The following is a 21790-nucleotide window of genomic DNA, read 5'->3' as shown; positions in this document are numbered from 1 at the left end:
GGTTACATTTGAAATAACAGCAGGGTATAAATGATATGAGTGAAACCGAAGCAAATGTTGCTCTCATTTGAAGAACGGTTACCTCCTGGATTATTTACAAAACTTAAAACCACAATGCATGCGAGCATATAGATGATGCAAATTCCCTTTGGATCATGAAAGATTGCCTTTGTACAGTGCGGATGACGACCTTAGACTAAGATGTCCTAGGCCATGAATTATGAGATAGGAGATTCGTAGGCCATGAAATGATGTTCTCGGGCCATGAGGATGGTGCCTCTGAACCATGAAACCTTTGAATTATGATGTGCAAGTATTAAGGGATCCTCGGGCCATGACATAGTGTCTTTAGGCTATGAGGATGATGCTTTCGGACTATGACACCTTTGGATAATGATGTGCAAGTATTGAGGGATCCTCGGGCCATGACATGGTGTCTTCAGGCTATGAGGATGATGCCTTCGTACTATGACGCCTTTGGACATGTTGGCTATATGTCAGCTCATGAAGGGCAGAGATGTGATAAAAATGATAGTGAGACAAAGCTTAGTCTCGTGCAGAGTTTGCGGCAGAGCTTAGCCCGAGAGAAATAGTGCCAAGAATAGAGCAACATTCATGTAGGGAGGGACAATGCTTAGTCCCATGAGAAGGCAGTGCTTAGCCTTATGCAAATATGGAGGCAGGGCTTAGCCTCATGCGAGATTGAGATAGAGCTTAGTCTCATGCAAAGAGAAGGCAGTGCTTAGCCTTATGCAAATATGGAGGCAGGGCGTAGCCTCATGCAAGATTTGAGACAAGGCTTCGTCTCATGCAAAGATAAGGCAATGCTTAAACTTATGCAAATATGGAGGCAGGGCTTAGCCTCATGCAAGATTTGAGACAGGGCTTAGTCCTATGCAAAGAGAAGGCAATGCTTAGCCTTATGCAAATAGGGAGGTAGGGCTTAGCCTCATGCAAATATTTGAGATAGGGATTAGTCTCATGCAGAGAGAAGACAATGCTTAGCCTTATGCAAATAGGGAGGCAGGTTTTAGCCTCATGCAAAGAGAAGGCAATGCTTAGCCTTATGCAAATATGGAGGTAGGGCTTAGCCTCATGCAAAGATTTGAGACATGGCTTAGTCTAATGCAGAGAGAAGGAAATGCTTAGCCTTATACAAATAGGGAGGCAGGGTTTATCCTCATGTAAAAAGAAGGCAATGCTTAGCCTTATGAAAATATGAAGGCAGGGTTTAGCCTCATGTAAAGAGAAGGCAATGCTTAGCCTTATGCAAATATGGAGGCATGGCTTAGCCTCATGCAAAAAGAACAAATAAGAATAGGTAGTTCTTAGCTGGAGATATATTTGTGTCTGATAGCTTGATCGTTAGGACTTTGGTATGTGTATACTTGCGAATGCTTCTGTTATGTTCACCATGTCTGTATCCAAAGAAAATTGTAAGTTTTGTAAGGGGAGGTTGGTTCGTGCCTTTGTCTGCTAGCTTTGCTTCACTCCGTTCTGGAGGCCTTGTTTATGTTACCCTGGGTAGTACCTGACTGTCACGGAAATAAAGTTTTCGAAAATATGCATTTATTAAAATAGAGTTATTTAGGAATATAGTGATACATAATATCAAGTAAATTAGATCATTTAATGACTGTAACACTTTTAGAGACATTACGGCTTCCCTGTTTTAGAATTTTGAGGGTCCTCCTCAAAATTCTGCCCCAGTTTGGTAAATGATCATTCGGCCGTTTGCGAGTGATGAAACTTGTTGAACCTTCTTCGGAATTTTGAGAATCCTTCTCAAAATTCTGCCCCAGTTTCTTAACCAATTTCTGACTGTCTCCTCAAAATTCTGCCCCAGTTTCTGGTGCTGGAAAAATGAAAATTTTATTAAGATATGACCGAACCCACAGGGCTGCCTACGTATCCCCTCTTAAACGGGAATCAGGTCAAGAGTAGTTCAATTACATCAGATGAAGAAATGTAAATAGTCTAAACATAGTATCTCTTGACTGCATCTGAATTAATTAGTTTCGGCCAAACTTCTCCGTCCATTTCTGCAAGTATGAGTGCTCCTCCTGTTAGCACCCGGTGAACCATGTAAGGACCTTGCCAGCTGGGAGAGAATTTCCCTTTGGCTTTATCTTGATGCGGTAAGATCTTCTTCAGTACCAACTATCCTGGTGTGAATTGTCTTGGTTTGACTCTTTTGTTGAAAGCCCTGGACATTCTGTTCTAATAAAGCTGACCGTGACATACTGCATTAATTCGTTTTCCATATATAAGGGCCAGTTTCTCATAGTGGCTCCTTATCCATTCTGCATCGCTAAGTTCGGCTTCCTGTATGATCCTTAAATAAGGAATCTCTACCTCGACTGGGATGACAACTTCGGTACCATAAACTAGTAAATTGGGGGTTGCTCCAGTTGATAGGCGTCCTATAGTGCCATTGTTTGTGGTTTTCTACCATCTTTCTTAGTATCTTCTTGATATTCTTGTTAGCAGCTTCCACAACTCCATTCATTTGAGGCCTGCATGTTGTAAAGTTTTTGTGCTTGATTTTGAAGGTTTCACACATGGCTTTCATCAGGTCACTATTGAGATTGACATTATTATCAGTGATAATGGACTCGGGAACTCTGAATTGGCAAACAATACGATCCTTGACAAAGTCTGCGATGGCTTTCTTGGTTACAACTTTGTAGGATGCAACCTCTACCTATTTTGTGAAGTAGTCAATGGCCACTAAAATGAACCTGTGCTAGTTTGAAGTAGTGGGCTCGATCAGACCGATGACATCCATTTCCCAAGCAGCAAAAGGCTAAGGTGCACTTGTTGCGTTAAGCTCATTAGGTGGTACCCTTATCATGTCTGCATGTACCTGACATTGATGGCATTTTTGTACGTAGCAGATGCAATCCGTCTCCGTGGTCATCCAAAAATATCCAGCTCTGAGTATTTTCTTGGTTAGAACAAAACCATTCATATGTAGTCCACAAGTTCCAGCATGTATTTCTTTGAGCAATCTGGAAGCTTCCTTTATGTCAACACACCTTAACAACCCTAAATTAGGGGATCGTCTATACAGGGTCCCTCCGCTTTGGAAGAAGTGATTGGATAGCCTCTGCAGCATGCATTTCTGAGTGTGGTTTATCTGCTCTGGATATTCTCCTTGTCAAATATTCTTTGATATCGTGGAACCGAGGCTTTCCATCCGTTTCCTCTTCAACATGAGCACAGTAAGCTGGTTGATTGTGGATCCTTACCGGGACGGGATCAATGAAATTTTTGTCTGGATGTTGTATCATTGATGACAAAGTGACCAGTGCGTCTGCAAACTCATTTTGAATTCTGGGTACATGTTTGAATTATATCTTTGTAAATCTTTTCATTAATTCCTGCACATGATACAAGTATGGTAGCATCTTGGTGTTTTTCGTAGCCCACTCTTCTTGAACCTGAGGTACCAGAAGATCCGAATCTCCAATTACCAGTAACTCCTATATATTCATATCGATGGCCAGATTGAGCCCCATGATGCAAGCCTCATATTCTGCCATGTTATTGGTGCATGGAAACCTAAGCTTCTCAGATACAGGGTAGTGTTGACCTATTTCTGATACCAAAACCACTCTAATGCCCACCCCTTTGTAGTTTGTAGCTCCATTCGAAGAACATCCTCCAACCGTCGTAAGCTTCAGTAATATCCTATCCTATGAATGATACTTCTTCATCGGAAAAATACATTTTCAAAGGTTCGTATTCTCCTCCCACAGGATTTTCAGTAAGATAGTCTGCCAATGCTTGTCCTCTGACCTCTTTCTGAGTTACATAGACTATGTCGAACTCACTTAACAGTATCTTCCACTTGGCTAATTTTCTGGTCGGCATGGGCTTCTGAAATATGTACTTCAGAGGGTCTATCCTGGATATGAGGTATATGGTATAGGCACAGAAGTAATGCCTCAATTTCTGAGCTATCTAGGTCAAAGCACAACAGGTACGCTCCAGCAGAGAGTATCATGCTTCATAGGGTGTGAATTTCTTACTCAAGTAGTATATGGCTTGATCCTTTCTTCCTGTCTCGTCATGTTGTCCCAAAGCACATCCAAAAGCTCCATCTAATACAGATAGATAGAGTAGCAAAGGTCTCCCAGGTTCCGGCGGGACTAGGACTGGTAGTGTGGACATGTATTCTTTGACTTTGTCAAAAGCCTTCTGACAATCTTTGGTTCAACTCGTTTCAGCATCTTTCCTCAACATCTTGAAAATGAGTTCACATATGACTGTGGATTGTGCTATAAAGCGACTGATATAGTTGAGACATCCCAGGAAGCTCATCATGTCCTTCTTGCTCTTTGGTGGCGGCAACTCTTGAATAGCCTTAACTTTGGATGGGTCCAACTCGATTCCCTGACTGCTGAAAATGAATCCCAACAGCTTTCCCGTGGGAATCCCGAATGCACATTTTGCGGGGTTCAATTTTAGATTGTACCTCCTTAGCCTGTCAAAGAACTTTCTCAAATCTGCTATGTGATCCGCGACCCTCTTAGACTTGATGATGACATCATCAACATACACCTCTATTTCCTTGTGTATCATATCATGGAAGATGGTTGTCATGGCTCTCATGTAAGTGGCCCCAACATTCTTTAGACTGAATGGCATCATCTTATAGCAGTATACTCCCCACGGTGTGATGAAAGCTATTTTCTCTGCATCTTCTTCATCCATTTGGATCTTGTGATAACCCGCGAAGCAATCTACAAAGGATTAGAGTTCATGCTTGGCGCAATTATCGATCAGGATATGTATGTTTGGTAGTGGAAAGTGGTCCTTGGGACTTGCTCTATTTAAATCTCAATAGTCGACACATACTCTGACTTTCCTATCTTTCTTTGGAACTGGTACAATGTTGGCTAACCAGGTTGGGTACTCAACTACCTTGAGGACTTTGTCCTTGATCTGTTTAGTGACCTCCTCCTTAATTTTCAGGCTTATGTCTGGTTTGAATTTTCTGAGTTTCTGCTTAACTGGCAGACACATTGGATTGGTAGGCAACTTGTGAGCCACTATGGATGTGCTCAGATCGGTCATGTCATCATATGACCATGCGAATATATCCTCATATTCCTTCAAGAAACGAACGTACTCCTCTTTCTCTGGCGGTGATAAGTGAATGCTTACGCGAGTTTCCTTGACGGTCTCAGCGTCTCCCAAATTTACTACTTCGGTTTCGTCCAGGTTGGACTTAGGTTTTATTCTCAAAGTTCTCAACCTCTTTGACAATTTCCTCAGGTATTTCATCTTCTTCCTCCGAGTCACTATCCTTATGTTGCGTTGTCTCATTACATGTCACAGTCATCAGTTCATAAGGAAAATTAATAATAACGCTGTAGAAAGAAAAATGTGAAAGATAATAATGAATAATAAATTGCAATGCATTGATTAAATTTGAAAATATCCAAAACAAGTACGACTCGATGAATCGAGCAATTATTTTGAAACAAAATGCGTCTTTAAAACAAAATTACTGAAAACATCTGAAATGCCTAGCATGGATATAGAAATAAATTAGGCTAAATGCCAAGCTACCCAGGGACTTGGCGGGCCCGGGATGGTGTGGCAGTCTAGTTCTTGAGAATAACTCCCTTCTCCACAGTCTGAATGGTGAGGCCTTCTTCTTCCTCCTCCTCCTCCTCAATTATCGCACTGCAATTCATATCCTCGTCCTCTAGGAACAAATTCCTCAGCCAGCTAAAGCTTCTTCCTCTACAGTTGCCCATATTGTGTTAGCCTAATGAAAAGTTTGACCTAGATGTGGCACTGGTTGCTCGAGAGGGTAATAAGGTCCACGTCATGGAGGCGACCAATCATCATGCTCTTGCCATGTATACTGGTATCCGAGCCCAAAAGTTGTACCATGACGTTTCAGCTGTATTGGTTTAGTAATACCCTGGAGATTCTTCCCAAGCCCTTTGCCGGGTTCATACCCAGACCATGCTAGTATGCTTTCTATTTTGTTACTCCACCATTTGTCTTTATCAACTACATTGACATGTTTGATGTGGTAATAAGTTTCCCTTCCTAGCCTTCTTTTGTTCTCGATAACCGGGATGGTTTGACTGGTGTAAATAGGATTACTTCCATCTTCGTGAATGATCACCTACTGATGGTCCATTCTAACTTCATATCCTGGTATAGTGTGGAAGCCACACCCCCAGCGGCATGTATCCAAGGTTGACCCAACAAAAGATTATATGTAGCTGATATGTCAAGCACTTGGAATTCAACATCGAACCAAGATGGCCCCATTTGTAGACAAAGATTAATCTCCCAAATTGTGGGTCTTTGGGACCCATCAAAGGCTTTCACGTTCATCCTTCCTGCCCATATCTCATGAAAACCTTTGCCCATTCTTTTCAGAGTAGTCAACGGACAAATGTTGAGGCTTGAATCTCCATCTATCAGGACCCTGGCAATGAATTTATTTCAAACTGCACCGTGATGTGCAATGCTCGATTATGACTTGAGCCTTTGGGCGGTAATTCATCCTCGTGGAAGGTGATCTTATGACTCTCCAGCATATGCCCTACCATGTTGGCCATTTCTCCGCAGGTGATATTGTTAGGCACATAGGCTTCACTTAACACCTTCATCAAAGCATTCTTGTACGCCTCCGAATTTTGCAATAATGATAAGATGGATATCTGGGCGGGGGTTTTGTTCAAATGATCGATAATAGAGTATTCCCTCGCCTGTACTTTCCCCCAAATATCCTCCAGTCCAGTTTTAATGACAGGTTGTTTAGTAGCAGCCTTATTACTCGATCCTCCCAAGTGTTCAGGTGTATATATTCTTCCCGTTCTTGTCATTCCTTGTGCAACATCAGATTCTTCCAATTTTACTTTTCCCTTTCACCTAACTTCGGCAACTTATTCCAAAGTATAGCCTTGGAATTGAAAGGAAACTGATGCAGTTACCTTAACCTAGACTAACGGCTACGTCTGCACCACAATAACAGTGAGTGTGACTATAGGCTTAAAGTCACCGCCTTCCTGAATAAGCCCGATTGACCCCTCAGGATCCTATTCCTCATTTGTCTCTATCATATGTATCCCGCCCCCCTATGATCTGGGAGAAGATTGTTGCGGACGTCGGGTGTAGCTTCTTTGGCCTATATGATCTTGCTATCAATCAATGTCTGGATTTTATCTTTCAATGTTTGGCACTTGTCAATGGTGTTCCCTTTTATACCAGAATGATACGCACATGTTTTGTTTGAGTTGACCCATTGGGATGAGTTCTCCACTGCCACAGCATGAATAGGAGTGACATAACCCGTGGCATTCTACCTTTTGTACAGCTGGTCGATGGGTTCAGCAATAACAGTGTATTGCCTGGGTGGTTTGCGATCAAAGTTTGGTCAGGGTTTCTGGTAATTTGGATGAGTTGGAGTTGAATAATAGTAGGCTAGGTGGGTGTTATAAGTATGAAAGGCGGTGGCAAGTTGAGAATATCTAGGAGATGAGGGTTGATATGTCGGTGGAGGCGTTTGGTATGTGGATGGAGGTGTTTGGTATGTGAGTGAAGATTTAGGGCCCGGAGCCACCATTACTGCCCCCACTTCTCTTTCCTTTGATATGCCGCCTGACTGTAATGCTTTGTTCGTGGCCTGTAGTGCATCGAAATTTGTCACCATCCCGCTTTTAATACCTTTTTCAATCATTTCTCCTAGTTTGATGATATCGGAGAATTTGTGATTTTCAATGACCATTAGCCTTTCATAATACTGTGGGTCCTGTGCCCTGACAATGAACTTGTTCATTTGTTATTCTTCAAGTGCTGGTCTGACCTTGGCTGCTTCTGACCTCCACCGAGTAGCATACTCGCTGAAGGTCTCAGTTGGCTTCTTCTTTAAATTCTTGATGTAGAAGACATCCGGTGCATTCTCAGTATTGAACCTGAACCGGTCAATAAATTTTGATGCTATGCTCACCCAGTTGGCCCACTTCTTAGGGTTCTGGCTTATGTATCAAGACATGGCATATCAAGTAAGACTTCTCATGAAGAGCTTCATTCGGATCCTTTCATCTTTGCCGACCCCCATGAGCTTATCACAGTAAGTTCTCGAACGAACCTTAGGATCACCTGTTCCGTCAAACATTTTGAACTTGAGAGGTTTGTAACCCTCTAGCAGTTTCACGTCTGGTTGTATGCATAGATCCTCATAATTCAGACCTTCTATCCCTTTGCCTCCTTTGACACCCTGAACTCGTCTTGTCAATTTCTTGAGTTCTTCGACCATGTTCTTGATGAGTAGGTCCTTCTCAGCGGATTCTGGTATATAGGAGATTGGTCGAGTAGAGTGAGGTATGGTTTCCACATATATAGGGTTGTTCTGGTAAGTTCTGGGGACTTGGGTGTAGTGGTGGTCGTTGGTTGAGTTTTGAGGATCAGAAATGGGTTGTGGTGTGTTCTGAGGAGTGTGATAGGTAGTGGCTTGTGGGTACTAGATTGGTTGATGATGGTGTTGTGGTGCAGTTGGTATTGGCAAAGGATTGGGATTTTGAGGTGGAGTTGCATATTGATGTGGTGCGGGAGGAGGCTGGTTTGGTGTATTTTAGGGAGGTGCTGGGTTTTTGGTATTTTGTTGGTTGATGTCAGGGATGTTTAGGGTGAGGGAGAGGTTTGATAAGTTGCGGACCTGCTCAAGTTCTCCCTGTAACTCCAGTATCTTTTGTTCCAACCACAAAACCAAGTCATTTGCTGCCAAAATACTACGAACGTCTGAAGTTTTCGCATTCTCAGCATTTTCCTTTCGAATACCACTTAAATCATCCATCTTAGCTTTCCCTTTGCTTCTCGTATTACTTGGAGGAGGAGGTGGAGGGCCTCTAGACCAGGTGTGATATGTTGATGATGCCAGTATGTGCGAACCAACCTTAGGGGATGGGAATAATAATAAAAATAAAGAAAGACAAAAGGTAAACAAGTTAGTAAGGGTTCTGAAAAGTTTGCGGTATTTAAACACACATTGCGGGAATGTAAATTCTCGTCCTAATTTGGGAGCCTCGTTGTACCCTAGGTAAGCCAAGCAACAAATAGATTTGGAGAAATTTAGTGCCAATAATTGCCTCATTTCTTTAATGTAAAAATAGATGACACCAAAATGACACTAAATAAGATAATGTTGCTAATGACACTCGGCCTTATTACATTTGAAAAACAAGTAATCCTAATCTACTTGGTCCCAGAAGGACCCTCTATAGACTGGATGCTCTTGTCGATTAGTTCCCCCAGTTCGCACAGGTTCAGCAGTAAGAATGCCCTTGCCAAATGTCCTCCTTCGTTTCCCTCAGAGTTCTTGCAATCGGTGACTCTCATTCTCATTTTCCCTTCCAATTCCATTAGAGTGTACTCCAGATATTCCAGCCTTTCACTGGATTTAACAACCCTCTCTTTCCATTCATTGATCATTTCCATGTCGACCTTATGATGCTCCATATGCTCAGCTTCAGACTCACAAATTCTTTTGCGCAACTTGTTATACTTAACCTGTGCTTCGAAAACTTCGTCTATGACCCTGTTTCCTAGACCAACCCTTTGCTCGAAGATCCCTGCTATGTTATCATCCAACCATGAGGGGTAAGAGAATCTATGACCTGCATGATATCGATCAGGCTCGAAGGTATCCTTTTCCATGACGATATTCAAGTGCTATATGTGTTGTGTTTCATTTTTATATCGGATGACATCACCCTGAAAGTCGGTTATGAAGTGACTCATTTTAGAAACTCGCGGTATGACCTGTCTCCTGCGTGCCTGTGTAATAACCCTGAGGGGAGCATAAGGGTATATGCCCCTTAACCTAAGCAGTACCAAGTGGGGAACATCCTTGGATCTGATGATGAACTCATCGGTAGGGAACCATTCGAACATCCATTGAACCTGGTCCTCATTCAAATTGTTGAAAAAGTGCACCCATCCTACAATATCCTTAGGTTGAGCAAACATGTCTAGGATATAGGTCATACTCTTGGGATGATGAAATTCTATGTGATCATTCCACGACCTTCGTGAAAATTCCTGACGGTATTTACCCTTTTGGAGATGTTCTAGCAGCCAAAATTGCAGTAGCAAATTGCAACCCTCAAATAATCTAAACCCCTTCTGATAGTGTTCCAAGATTCGGTACATATCTGCAATGATCATAGGGACAATGGTATATGTCTGTCCCTCGATCCCGTCCATCAAAGTTTTGGCCACCATGGCCAGCCTAGTATGGATTCTGTCCCCTTGGATCGGGAATACCAACATGCCAAAGAAACACACGATGAATATAAAGAACCTACGGTGAATCCAACCCAAGGAGGTGATAGAGAATTCATCATTAAAAATACGGCAAGCGCTTTTATGACCGTATCGTTCATAGAGGAAGTCGAAAGGTATGTAGGAGTTCTTCAAGCACTCCAAGTCATCATTCTTTTTTAACCCCATCATTTTCAGAAATCCCCTAGTGGTGCGATTTTCTGGTTCCAATAAACCAGGGCTATCCAAAGTTAGCCCAGCAAATCCCCCTATTTCTTCCAAGAGAGGGGTCATTTCTATGTTTTTGAAGCGTAACATAGCCCTTTCTTTTTCCCAGAACATGGCGGCAGCCTCGATCAAAATTTTGTTTGGCTGCAGGTCTAACAAAGAAGGCAGATTTCCTAAGACCCTTTTCACATAATTTTGGTCACTTGAAGGAAGATCCCTCTACCAATCTAGCAAAAGTGAAGGCATGCTACCGACCATGCCGAACCTGGGGACTTTGTGCCTAATTTTCTGCAAATCAAAAGATGGTTAGGCCCTTTCCCCCTTCAGGTTCGTCTATTTATACAACAATGATTAGCATATTGGCACTTATTTCTCCAAAATTAATGCACACAATCATGGATGCATCCGTTGGGATTATGGAAAACCCGATGGACTTTTGGGTGAGGCTTGTCTTAAAGGGTTATTATGTGGACAACATATTATCCCAGATATGTTTGACCATGATGCATGTACAATTAATCAGAGTAAGGTTGTAATAGAGGTCTAGACTTGGGACCCTCAAGCGGACAACTTGAGGGGGAAAGGGACGGAACCGTCGAACGCACTGCTGATCGACTAGTTTTATCACAAATACGCCTTTCCGAATTTAAAATGGTGATATATAAGAAGAGCACAAACACTCATCAAGTGTTGCTATAGGATTGATTATGCACGAGTGGAATATGATGTTGAGCATGCTTTATGCAACAATAAATAACATGTTTTCAAGTATTTGCACGTTTAAAAATGATAAATGCAGTATTTAAATAATTGAAAGACAGTTACAAGAAGAAAAAAGGAGACAAGTCAGCTTTGGGAAATAAAGGAAATCATAAATGCTTGAAAATAAGCAATTAAATCCAAGTAAGGGGGAAAGGGAAAGGGTGCACAGGATAAAGCATGCTTAAGACTAATACACACAAACAAGTTCGTTATGGTAAGAGCCTAAAATATACCCTGCAGAGTCGCCATGCTGTCGCGCCCCATTTTTCCTCGCGGAGTTTGGGATTCGACATTCATTGGGAACAACACATTTCCTTTCGGGAATTGGATATTTGAATTTGAAGAGTCGCCACCTAACAGATTTAAGGTGTGTTAGGGCACCTATAGCAAATAACTCATGAAACTGGTTTGCATTACTAGAGACTTGGGTAAGGGCTCAAAATAACCTTGAGGAAAAGGTGTTAGGCACCCCTCGAGTCCACAACGGTGAGTCCCAGCCAAACTCATTTTTTGTGAATTATTCATTTAACATATATGCAGTCTAAGCACATATATGAGATAAAGGAGATTTAACAGATAAGCAGTCTAAACACACATATGTAAATAAGATGAGGGAAGTCCTAGGTTTGTTAGTCTATAGGATCACATTTGTACAATACCCGGTAAACCTTTCTCAACTAGAGGTTACACATGGCATTAGCGCATTAGTCATCATATCCTTTACTACCCAATTATCCTCCCCTTGGTCATAGCCTAAAATGTTCTAGCAACCTTAAGATGTGTCCTATACGTGCACTACCCGTTCCTTTACTTATATAGTCCCGGAGGTATTTAGGACTTCTAGATAAGGTGGATCTAAACTTTCCTACAATAATTAAAAGGAAAAAACTCTAGGCGGCAAACAAAACACGTAGGACTGGACCAAGGGTAGAACAGTTAAAAGGCTCACATTTTACCTCCACAAATAGAGCAAGCAAGTGCACATCTCAAACAACAGTGTTTCAAACACTTTTAAAAAGAATCCAAATAATATGATATCTAGTTGAGCACAAATCAAAACATATGCAAAGTTTTATTAAAGAGGGGAGCCAATACCTAATCAGTTGCCTACTAATTTTAGAGGGGCTTGCTGAATCTGGACAGTTAACAAAAGCACAGTTTTATAGTATACATGATTTTAATCGCCCTACAGGCTTGTCTAGGCGCGTATCAGTGATGTCCTATGTGCATGGTGTCTAATTAATCGGAAGTACAATAAACTAGTAAATAATTTTGAACATGCAGTTTGGTTTGTTGGACCCTATAGGCATGCTGTCTAGATGTGAGGACTGATTTTAGACAATGGAAACTAAATGTAGCAATTATTTTTAAAACCTCGTTGGCATGCAAAGACTGATTTTAAATTACAGGCAAAGTGTCCAGAATGCAAGATTGATTTTACCCTATAAGCATGGTTTCTAAATGCTGAATATGCTGAAATATGCTATTATAGTGAACACATGTATTAGGCAGCAGTAGGCATGCTAGTGCAGTAGACACATAGATTGAACAATAATAGACATGCTAGGAAACACATAGTTAGACATGCTATTGAACATACAGATTGAACAGAAGTAACCACGTAGATTAGACAGAAGCAATCATATTAATAAACACATGGATTAAACAGAAGTAAACATGCTGGTAAACATGTGGATTTAAATAAAAGTAAACAAGCTAATAAACACATGGATTTAAATAGAAGTAAACATGCTGATAAACATATAGATTAATTGAATGACAGTAGTAGAGGCATACAAGTTGGAAATTTGCAATAAAAGAGTGAAGTAAAGAGGATCCAAGATCTAGTCTTGGCTTCCAGTCGACTAGACAGTGCAATAGACAAGTAGCCGTAGTTTGCAATAGAGAGAGAGAGAGAGCAAGAATTTTTAAGTGTTTCTCCTTTGGTATGTATGTGTATGTGTTTGAAATAGAGTCTTGTACTTATAGGAGTCAAGTAGTGTAAAGTAAATAAGGCAAGGCAGCTTAATATTGTAAATAAGGTAAGGAAAGCAATCAAATGATTAATTAAGCTTGACAGGGCAGACAATCAAGGAATTATTCCCATAAATAACTTGATTTGTGTTTCAAATAAGGCAATGAAGCTTAATATTGTAAATAAGGTAAGAAGAGCAATCAAATAATCAATTAAGCTTGACAGGGTAGACAATCAGGGAATTATTCCCATAAATAACTCGGATTGAGTTTCAAATAGGGAAAGAAGTGATTCTAATAGCCAATTAAGGTTAGAACTCATAAAACAAGCAATCAATCACACAAATAAGGTAACATGAGCAATTAGAGACCATTCTGGCGTTAAACAGCCCCATAAATAGGCAAGAGACATTAATTAGGAATATCATGATTTAGGAGAGCCAGTAGAAATTCAGTAAATCATTTCAGCAAAGATGAAATCCTAGATAATTAAGTCAGTTAGTCAATTATTCAAAATAATGGACAAAATGTTGAAGCGAACAGCGAACAATCAAACGATCAAGCCTGGAACATAGTCATTACCCAAAGATTAATCAAAATATAAGAAATTTCGGAAAAGCCTTTTGAAAGAACAGATGAAGTAGGAACCCTAATTTTGAAAATACTTAGAGTTGATTAATAGTAGGGGAATCAGAAGACTCTTAAAGAAGATGGTCATGGAAGCTTGAAACCACTTCAAACACAGAGATTTGACCAATCAATAATCAAGGAAACCAAAACCCTAAAATAACAAAGTACCAAAATTGATTGACAGTAAGAAACAAGAGATTTTTAAAGAAAAGTCATTGACGAACTCAGAATCATTCCAGATCTACAAAGATCTGGACGAATTCATGTCCAAAGATTAGGGTTTTGAGGGAAAAAAAGGGAGGGGTAAAGAGAATATGGTTTTGAACCATAAACATCGAGATAGTAGCACTCACAAATGAAGGTGACCGTAGGCGGACTCTTAAAGAGTCTCAAACAAGGTCTGGGCTAGATCCTTTGGGATTTCTTTCATGGAATAGAAAAATCAAATAGCCAGAAGAAGTAGGAGACCAATAGAGGTCTAAAACAATTGTGGAACCTCATAGAACGGGTAGGAATCGAAGGTATTAAAGCTAGGTTTAGGTGGCGGCGATTAGGGTTTGGATTGGGCCTCAGAGAAAATGGAGAGGAGAGGATTTTAGGGCAGCTGAACGGGAGAAATGATTAGGGTTTAGGGGCCTTTGGGGCTAAAAAAGGAAAGGGGGAATGGTGGCCGTTGATCTCTATGATCAACGGCCAAGGTCAAAGGGGTTTGGGGTCGAGTAGAGTCTTTAGGTTGGGCTGGGGTGGATTTGGGCCTGGTTCTAATTGGATTGGGATTGGGGAATTGAAATTGGGTTGGTTTAATATGCTAGGTCCAACAAATAAAAAAGGACTATTTTTTAAATACCATTTAATTGATAAAAATAATTTTAAAAATAATTAACTAATTATAAAAATAATTTTCATGCCTAAAAGTGTTTTAAAACAATTACTTAGTATTTAAAATATACAAAAAGCTATTTACTGGTGAAATAATGTAATAATGCATGCATTGGCTATAATTGCAATTATAACCTCAAAAATGCAAATATGGCTATTTGTGAAATAAAATAATAAAATTAAGCCACAAAATTATTATAAAACTATTGGTGATGCAATTAGTAATTGTTTATATAAATTAAAATACTGGGATAAATTAATTAAAACCCTTAAAAATGCAGAAATTATGAAAAAATATTAATTGATGCTAATGCATAGTTTTGGAGGTATATATGCATTTTGAAAAATATTATAGGGAAAAATTGGGTATCAACAACAACCAAATCTAATGAATAACTAAGCCTAACTAACAGATAGATATGAGTTTATCTTTATACACCTCTTAGTTAAGTGTGGCGCCATGACACCTAACTTGTTTAAAAATCGTAGGAAGGCTGGCTTGGGAAATGAGTTTGTGAGGGTATCTGCAACTTGTTCAGAAGAGGGAGTGTGCTTCACAACTACTTCATCACATCTCACCTTATTACGAGTAAAGTGAAAATCAACATCTATGTGTTTCATTCTATTGTGAAAGACGGGATTTTGACTCAAGTATGTAACTCCAATTTTGTGTCAAAATATGGTGGGCATCTTGGAGATGGAGTAGCTTAGTTCATCCAACGAGTTCTTAACCAAGTGGGCTCCACAAGAACACTAACAATAGACTTGTATTCAACCTCAGTGGAAGAGTGAACAACAACTTGCTGCTTCTTAAAAGATATACAAATAAGAGTGTTTCATAAAAATAGAATTTATCTAGAGGTTGAAATCGTATCATGAGGATCCCTTGCCCATCCTGCATCAGCATACTGTTGGAGTTACACGAAGACTACACTATTGGACTATTGTTTATGTTTAGATAGTCTAGCTAGTTGGGCCCGACCTATATATTCTTTATTAAATTGATATGACTCTGTGATATAATGTAATACACGTCCACAATATTAATAGGGCATAGAGAATGTTCTAGACAAATTTTTTACCCATTTTCAATACACATATGAAATTCGCTTTCTCTCTCATTCAATTTGCTTCTCTCTAAAAACTCTAGTTACTATTCCCTCAATTCGAGTTAATCTCCAAATTTAACATGGTATCAGAGCTGGAAATTCAATTTTTCTCCGTCTTCCACACTCAGCGGTGTTACCCCTCATCAGTTTTGATGATTTAGTTTTGGTCTCCGAATTTTCTCATTTTTTCGCCGAAGTTAGAGCCAGAGTCTTTTCTTATTTTTTGCTGCTTGTCTGTGTTGGAGTGTCGTTGATTTCCTGATGGTAGGCTATAATCTCGTGTTTTAGTCGCTTATTGCACTCTAATTCACTGCACTTTACAAGTGTTTGAGCTTTATTTGGTAGTGTATTGCACTTATTATTTGTTTTATGCCTTGTAGGAGTGATTCCGAGTTAAGTAGATGTTATGGAGCTAATTCGAGCTATTTGGAGCTTTGATGTCTGAGTAAAAGCCCAAAGGATTAGGCCGGGATCGTGTTCGGGGGTCGAGGACCACACCTAGATATCAAAAATTAAGCAAAAAGCCAAGCTCTGAGGATTTTGCACTGCCACAGCACGTGGTGCACCGTGGCTGTGCACTTTTGATGCCTGATGAAAATTACATGCTCCCTAATAATCCTTACAAGTGCCTTGTGTGGCGCATCGCCCCATTCGGCACTTCCGTGCAATTTTTCCAGAGTGATTATCCTATTTCGGCTAGAAAAAGGTGGTTTCATATGGACCCAATCCTACTTGGTATAAATATGTCACGACCCAAATCGAAGGGCCGCGATGGGCACCCGGTGCCTTAATCAACCGAGTACCAATATAACATATCTTTCTTATCATACTATCATGAGTAAATGAGCCATAAAATAAATCATAAGATAACAAGAATAAAACATAAGGGAATACTCAACATATGATGACCCAACATGATATACAAACTTATACATGTGACATACGGGCCTATAAGGCCGACATGACCATTTGTAACCTCAAAACATAGGCCGACCAGGCCATACAAGTATCCATTCACCTGACATTTATCTACAAGCCTCTAAGAGTACATAAAATCATAAAGCTCTGGACAGGGCCCCGCCATACCAATCAATACATATCTAAAGCATACTGACCAAATAGGCAACTCCGGAGCAGGTAGAGTGCACCAACACCTTTTGCTGAGCTGATAGCCTACTAGGAGGACTGTCAATCTATCAATCGGGACCTTCGGGCATGGCACGTAGTGTCCTCGGGCAAAAAAAATATCATTACAAATAAAGTACCGAGTATGTAAGGTAGGAAAGCATAAACAAAAACAGTAATGTAAAAAGAGATCGAGGAGATACAACCTGTAACATCTGAGTTCCGCTTGGGGCTACTGACACGAAATGCATAATACATAAATATACATAAACTTTTAAAAACATACGCCTCTGTGGGCATCATCATCATCATCATATCTTACCCGGACTCAAAGAAGACTCGGTAAAAACGTACCTGGTCATCATAAAGCTCCGTAGAATCGTAACCAGCCATGCGTAACTCGGTAAAACCAACTGATCAGTGGTTGCACAATAGGTGCCGTACTCGGACAACTATAGCACGACTCGATAGAGTAAAATAGATACAATATATAATGCATGCTAGACTCATGGAATCATGTTCTAAACCTTTCGGAGTGACTTAAGGTTGTTTCACCTTCGATTAACACTATGGATATCCATACCCTCAATATGAACCTCAATACGATTCAAGGATCATACACACTTGCTTAGAATAACTTTATAAGGAAAGAACAACATGGACAACCTTAGTTCCTAAGAGTAGATCCATTATGAATTAGCGTATCATTTATGTTTATTTCATTTTACATCATGCTAAAAGAAAGAAGTAAGTGCCTTCACATACCTTTGAAATATTCTATCCAATCATCAAGCAATCTCAATATGATCTTCTTACGTCTACAATGAGTAAACCGACTCCGTCGTCATTATATAAGCGTTGTAACTGTCATATTTGGAAACCAATATTCTACAAGAAAATGGACAACACCTCCCCTATTTGTACTACATCCCATATGTTACCAAAAGTCACCAAACAGCCCAAACAACAACAATATAATTCACAATAAGCTCTCCGATTTGTTCAACAACCATTTTGAGCGGCAAGCTCGATTTACGATTAACAGAATATGGTTTGAATCCAATTCCTTTTCCATGAATCTACCTACAACATATATAACATCATACTTATGCTTACCATATCATTTTCAACCCATAATATTATAAGCATAATCTTCAAATGTAGTCCACACACCTAGCACCTTAACCATTATCGTCAACATCTTATTTTTCATGTTATCTTCTTCAATCCACTGAATTAGCACATGGATAAGCTTAATAAATGTATCAAAATATAATAAAACTATTTATAACAATTCTCAGCCACAATAAACCATATATAGCCTCAATATAGCCTACCAAAAAAAGATAACGGTTCCTTATGCTATGTCAATTACTATCTTGTAGATTTTCACTCAACCAACTCAACCAACACATGATTGACCTTAAGTACAACCAAGAACATTATTTACATACCTTAGGAAGTATATACAACTTGAAATCCCCAGCTGGTGTAGCTCACAACAACCCTCAATCACACCACAACACTATAGGAGTTGTGTTCACTTCTTGAATCAACGTTTGTATTCATGTTGGTGAGTAAACACTTGTATTTTGTCTTGAAACTCTAATATACACGAAGGAGGTACCGATTCTTATATTAATCATAAGGAACAATATGAAATCTGAGGTTACTTACCTTTGAAGAACCCTCCAAAACAATCACAAGATGAAGAACTACGATCTAGCAAGCACCACGGGATTTCTAGTGTTGGATTCATATTTGTATCTTAGGTTTTCACCCTAGAATCATGGAGGAACCTTTGGAGAGAATTTAGGAGGGTTTAGGAACTATTGTGGATGATAAAAATGAGTTAAAACGACATATAAATGACTTAAATACAAGCTGAAGTTTAAACCGACTTTGTGGGTCCCATGGGAGCTGCTTGCGTAGTCTCGCAAAAATGCGAATATCTCTCTAGTACGATGTTGTATCAGCAAACGGTTTAATGATTTAGAAACTAGAAGTGTAGATATTCCATTTGGTAGGTATATCACCCCATAATTCCAAGTATATTTGGAGAAAAACTCAGCTACATTTGACTTAATTTTCAGCAAATTTGTGAATGTAACTTGTGATGACCTTTGCCAACTCTTGTTCCACAACTTGCTTGGCTTCAAAACTTAGATAATGACTATCATACCACTAAAATAACTCATAGAATAACCTCCTTCTCATGTTAAGAATCCTAGTCTCACCCAAAAGTAGATGTTATAACATTCCAAACTTGTCGATTTTTGACGAAACTTATTTTCTTCAATTGGTTTAGCTTCTAAGCTTTCTAACTTTCTTGGTATTTGTTATTCATGATCTTAAATATTTGTAACCTCCAAGGTAACTTGATTAACTTACTTTATTTGCTTCTATATATAATCTCATTTTCGAGCTTACATCAATGGCTTACGACGTACTCTCGCGTATGAAAACGTGGTGTGTAACATCATTCCCCCCTTTGGAACATTCATATTCGAATGTTAATTGTTGCACTTACCTGTCTATGAAGCAATAGATCTTACGAATACCTTTAGATTGCCTTTGCTATCTAGGGAGCTATTTGGCGAATAAGTCCAAAGGCTAGGGCATTCCCCCCTTTAGGCCTCTTTCTTACACCACAACTTGTGGTCGAAATTCCTCCAATATCGTAACTATTTCTACCTTCTTTCATGTAGCCTGTACGATTCTAACCTTGTATGTGCCCCTATGTGACTCTTCTCTCCTTTTCCCCCCAGCTTTTAGCTAATCTCCAGGCCTCACTTTGTGAACATATATAGTACTATGACAAGATGTCCCTCTTGGCATCTATAGGTGTACTAAAGTTCTTCGCTTGGTACTTTGTCGAACTTACAACTATTGCTATACCTTGCTTCATAGCCTCGATTATCTATGCTTATGGTTTTACTACATCTATGTAGGTCATACTATATCCTTACTCTTACTTTGGTTTATTATTACCGAGGTATACCACCCTGCTCCGGGTTACTCTTTCGCTACTCTTCCTATATGTATAAATCTAAGTCCTCTTCCTCATTACTGTTCATCTTAATAATGACGGTCTAATCTCATCTCATACTTTGCAACTTTTATCCATCCATTGGTGATTCACCTTAATGTTGATCCATAATCTACCACTGATAACTTGAAACCTCTTACGTCATACATTATCACTAGGGCTCACATCTTATCGGGGAACATCTGAAGTGATTTACCAAATCCACCTAGGGATGATACTATACTTCCATAGCCGTATTTCATAGCATCCTAACATGATTCATCTTATGGGGGTATTCCAATCCCGTGCAATTCATAAAATCCATTTTCTTTAAATTATTCCTCAAATAAAGGCCTATTATCTATCACAATTACACCCTTATTCTACTACCGGGGCAACATTTCATCTCTTCTAATTGCTCCTAGTCTTAGACTCCTCTGTGTTCATTCAGGTTGTACCGAGCTTTTTATTACATATGGAAATCATCAGCTTCCTTATTTTGATAGGTTTAATCCCGAGGACTTACATATTCTCGTCACCTTCTCACTCATCTTTTCATATCCTTACTCCTATCTACCTAAAACCTTGTTGCTCTACGATACGTTACCTTACGACCTACACCTATCTATTTATACTACTCGCAACCTTTCTTTAACTTGCTAGCACCACAAATTTCCTTTCGTGCCTTCTCAGTTGTTCTTAAATGTAAGAAATTTCCTTTCCTGATCGTTTTATCACTTGTTGCATGAATACTTGGCTTGTCTTAATGCCCACGAGTACTGTAATTTCCTGTACCTCTTATGATCTCAAACATCAGCTTTGATGATTTTTTTTTTCATTCATTAGCCACGATAGGCGCCACTTTCTTGTGGAGTGTATACAATGTTGTAGTGAGACTATTGTTCCAAGATCATTTCTTCTCCACGTCACTATGCTTAGGTTGAGACCTTCTTCCTTATTTCCCCAACTAATCTTTCATTGTAGTACTTAGGGAAACCTTCTGGCTCTTGTAAAGTTGCGAGCTTGTTATATTGTACACCCGAAGGAAATTTTTGTTGTTCTTACTCGCCTATAATAATCCGTAGTTACATAACTTTGTGCCCTTGTGCTCGTAGGGTTAGTTCTAAGCTCAAATTTTGATGGTATCCTTAGTGGCACTCTCTCTCATTTTCATAAAACTTAAACGATACCTTTAACTGCCTCAACTCCTATCTGAATTTTTTTAGATGATTGCGATTTCGTATTTGTGAGACTGAATTCCCTATGCTACGGTTCACTACATTTATCTTGCATGATCTATTGACTTATCTGTGACCTCTTGTCTAGCCATAACCGGGCTCTTCCTGAATTAACTACTAATTAGTCGTTGGTCCATATATATATATATATATATATATATATATATATATATATATATATATATATATATATTATGTATAATCTCTCTTGGGATATATCCTTTGTCTTAACTTACCTCTCGCCACTAGCTCCTGATGTATCCAGTGTCCATTCACACTTATTTATCAATAACATCCTGGCACTTTTACTGCCTTTCCCCGATGTCGTGCTTGTGTAATGTTTTGGAGTCACAATATATATGTAGGAACTGAATAAATGCAACATCATCCCTTTCTCCTTTTCACCACATTCTTCCTTTACCATTCCATAGTTACCTGAACCGCTTAACTCCGACTTAATACCATATTACACCATATTCCCCCTTTAGGGGAGTACTAAGATTTAGTACTACGACAATCTA

This window comes from Nicotiana tabacum, chromosome 16, assembly GCF_000715075.1.
Source record: "Nicotiana tabacum cultivar K326 chromosome 16, ASM71507v2, whole genome shotgun sequence".
In the NCBI taxonomy this organism is placed as follows: Eukaryota; Viridiplantae; Streptophyta; class Magnoliopsida; order Solanales; family Solanaceae; genus Nicotiana; species Nicotiana tabacum.
This window is presented reverse-complemented; position numbering follows the sequence as displayed.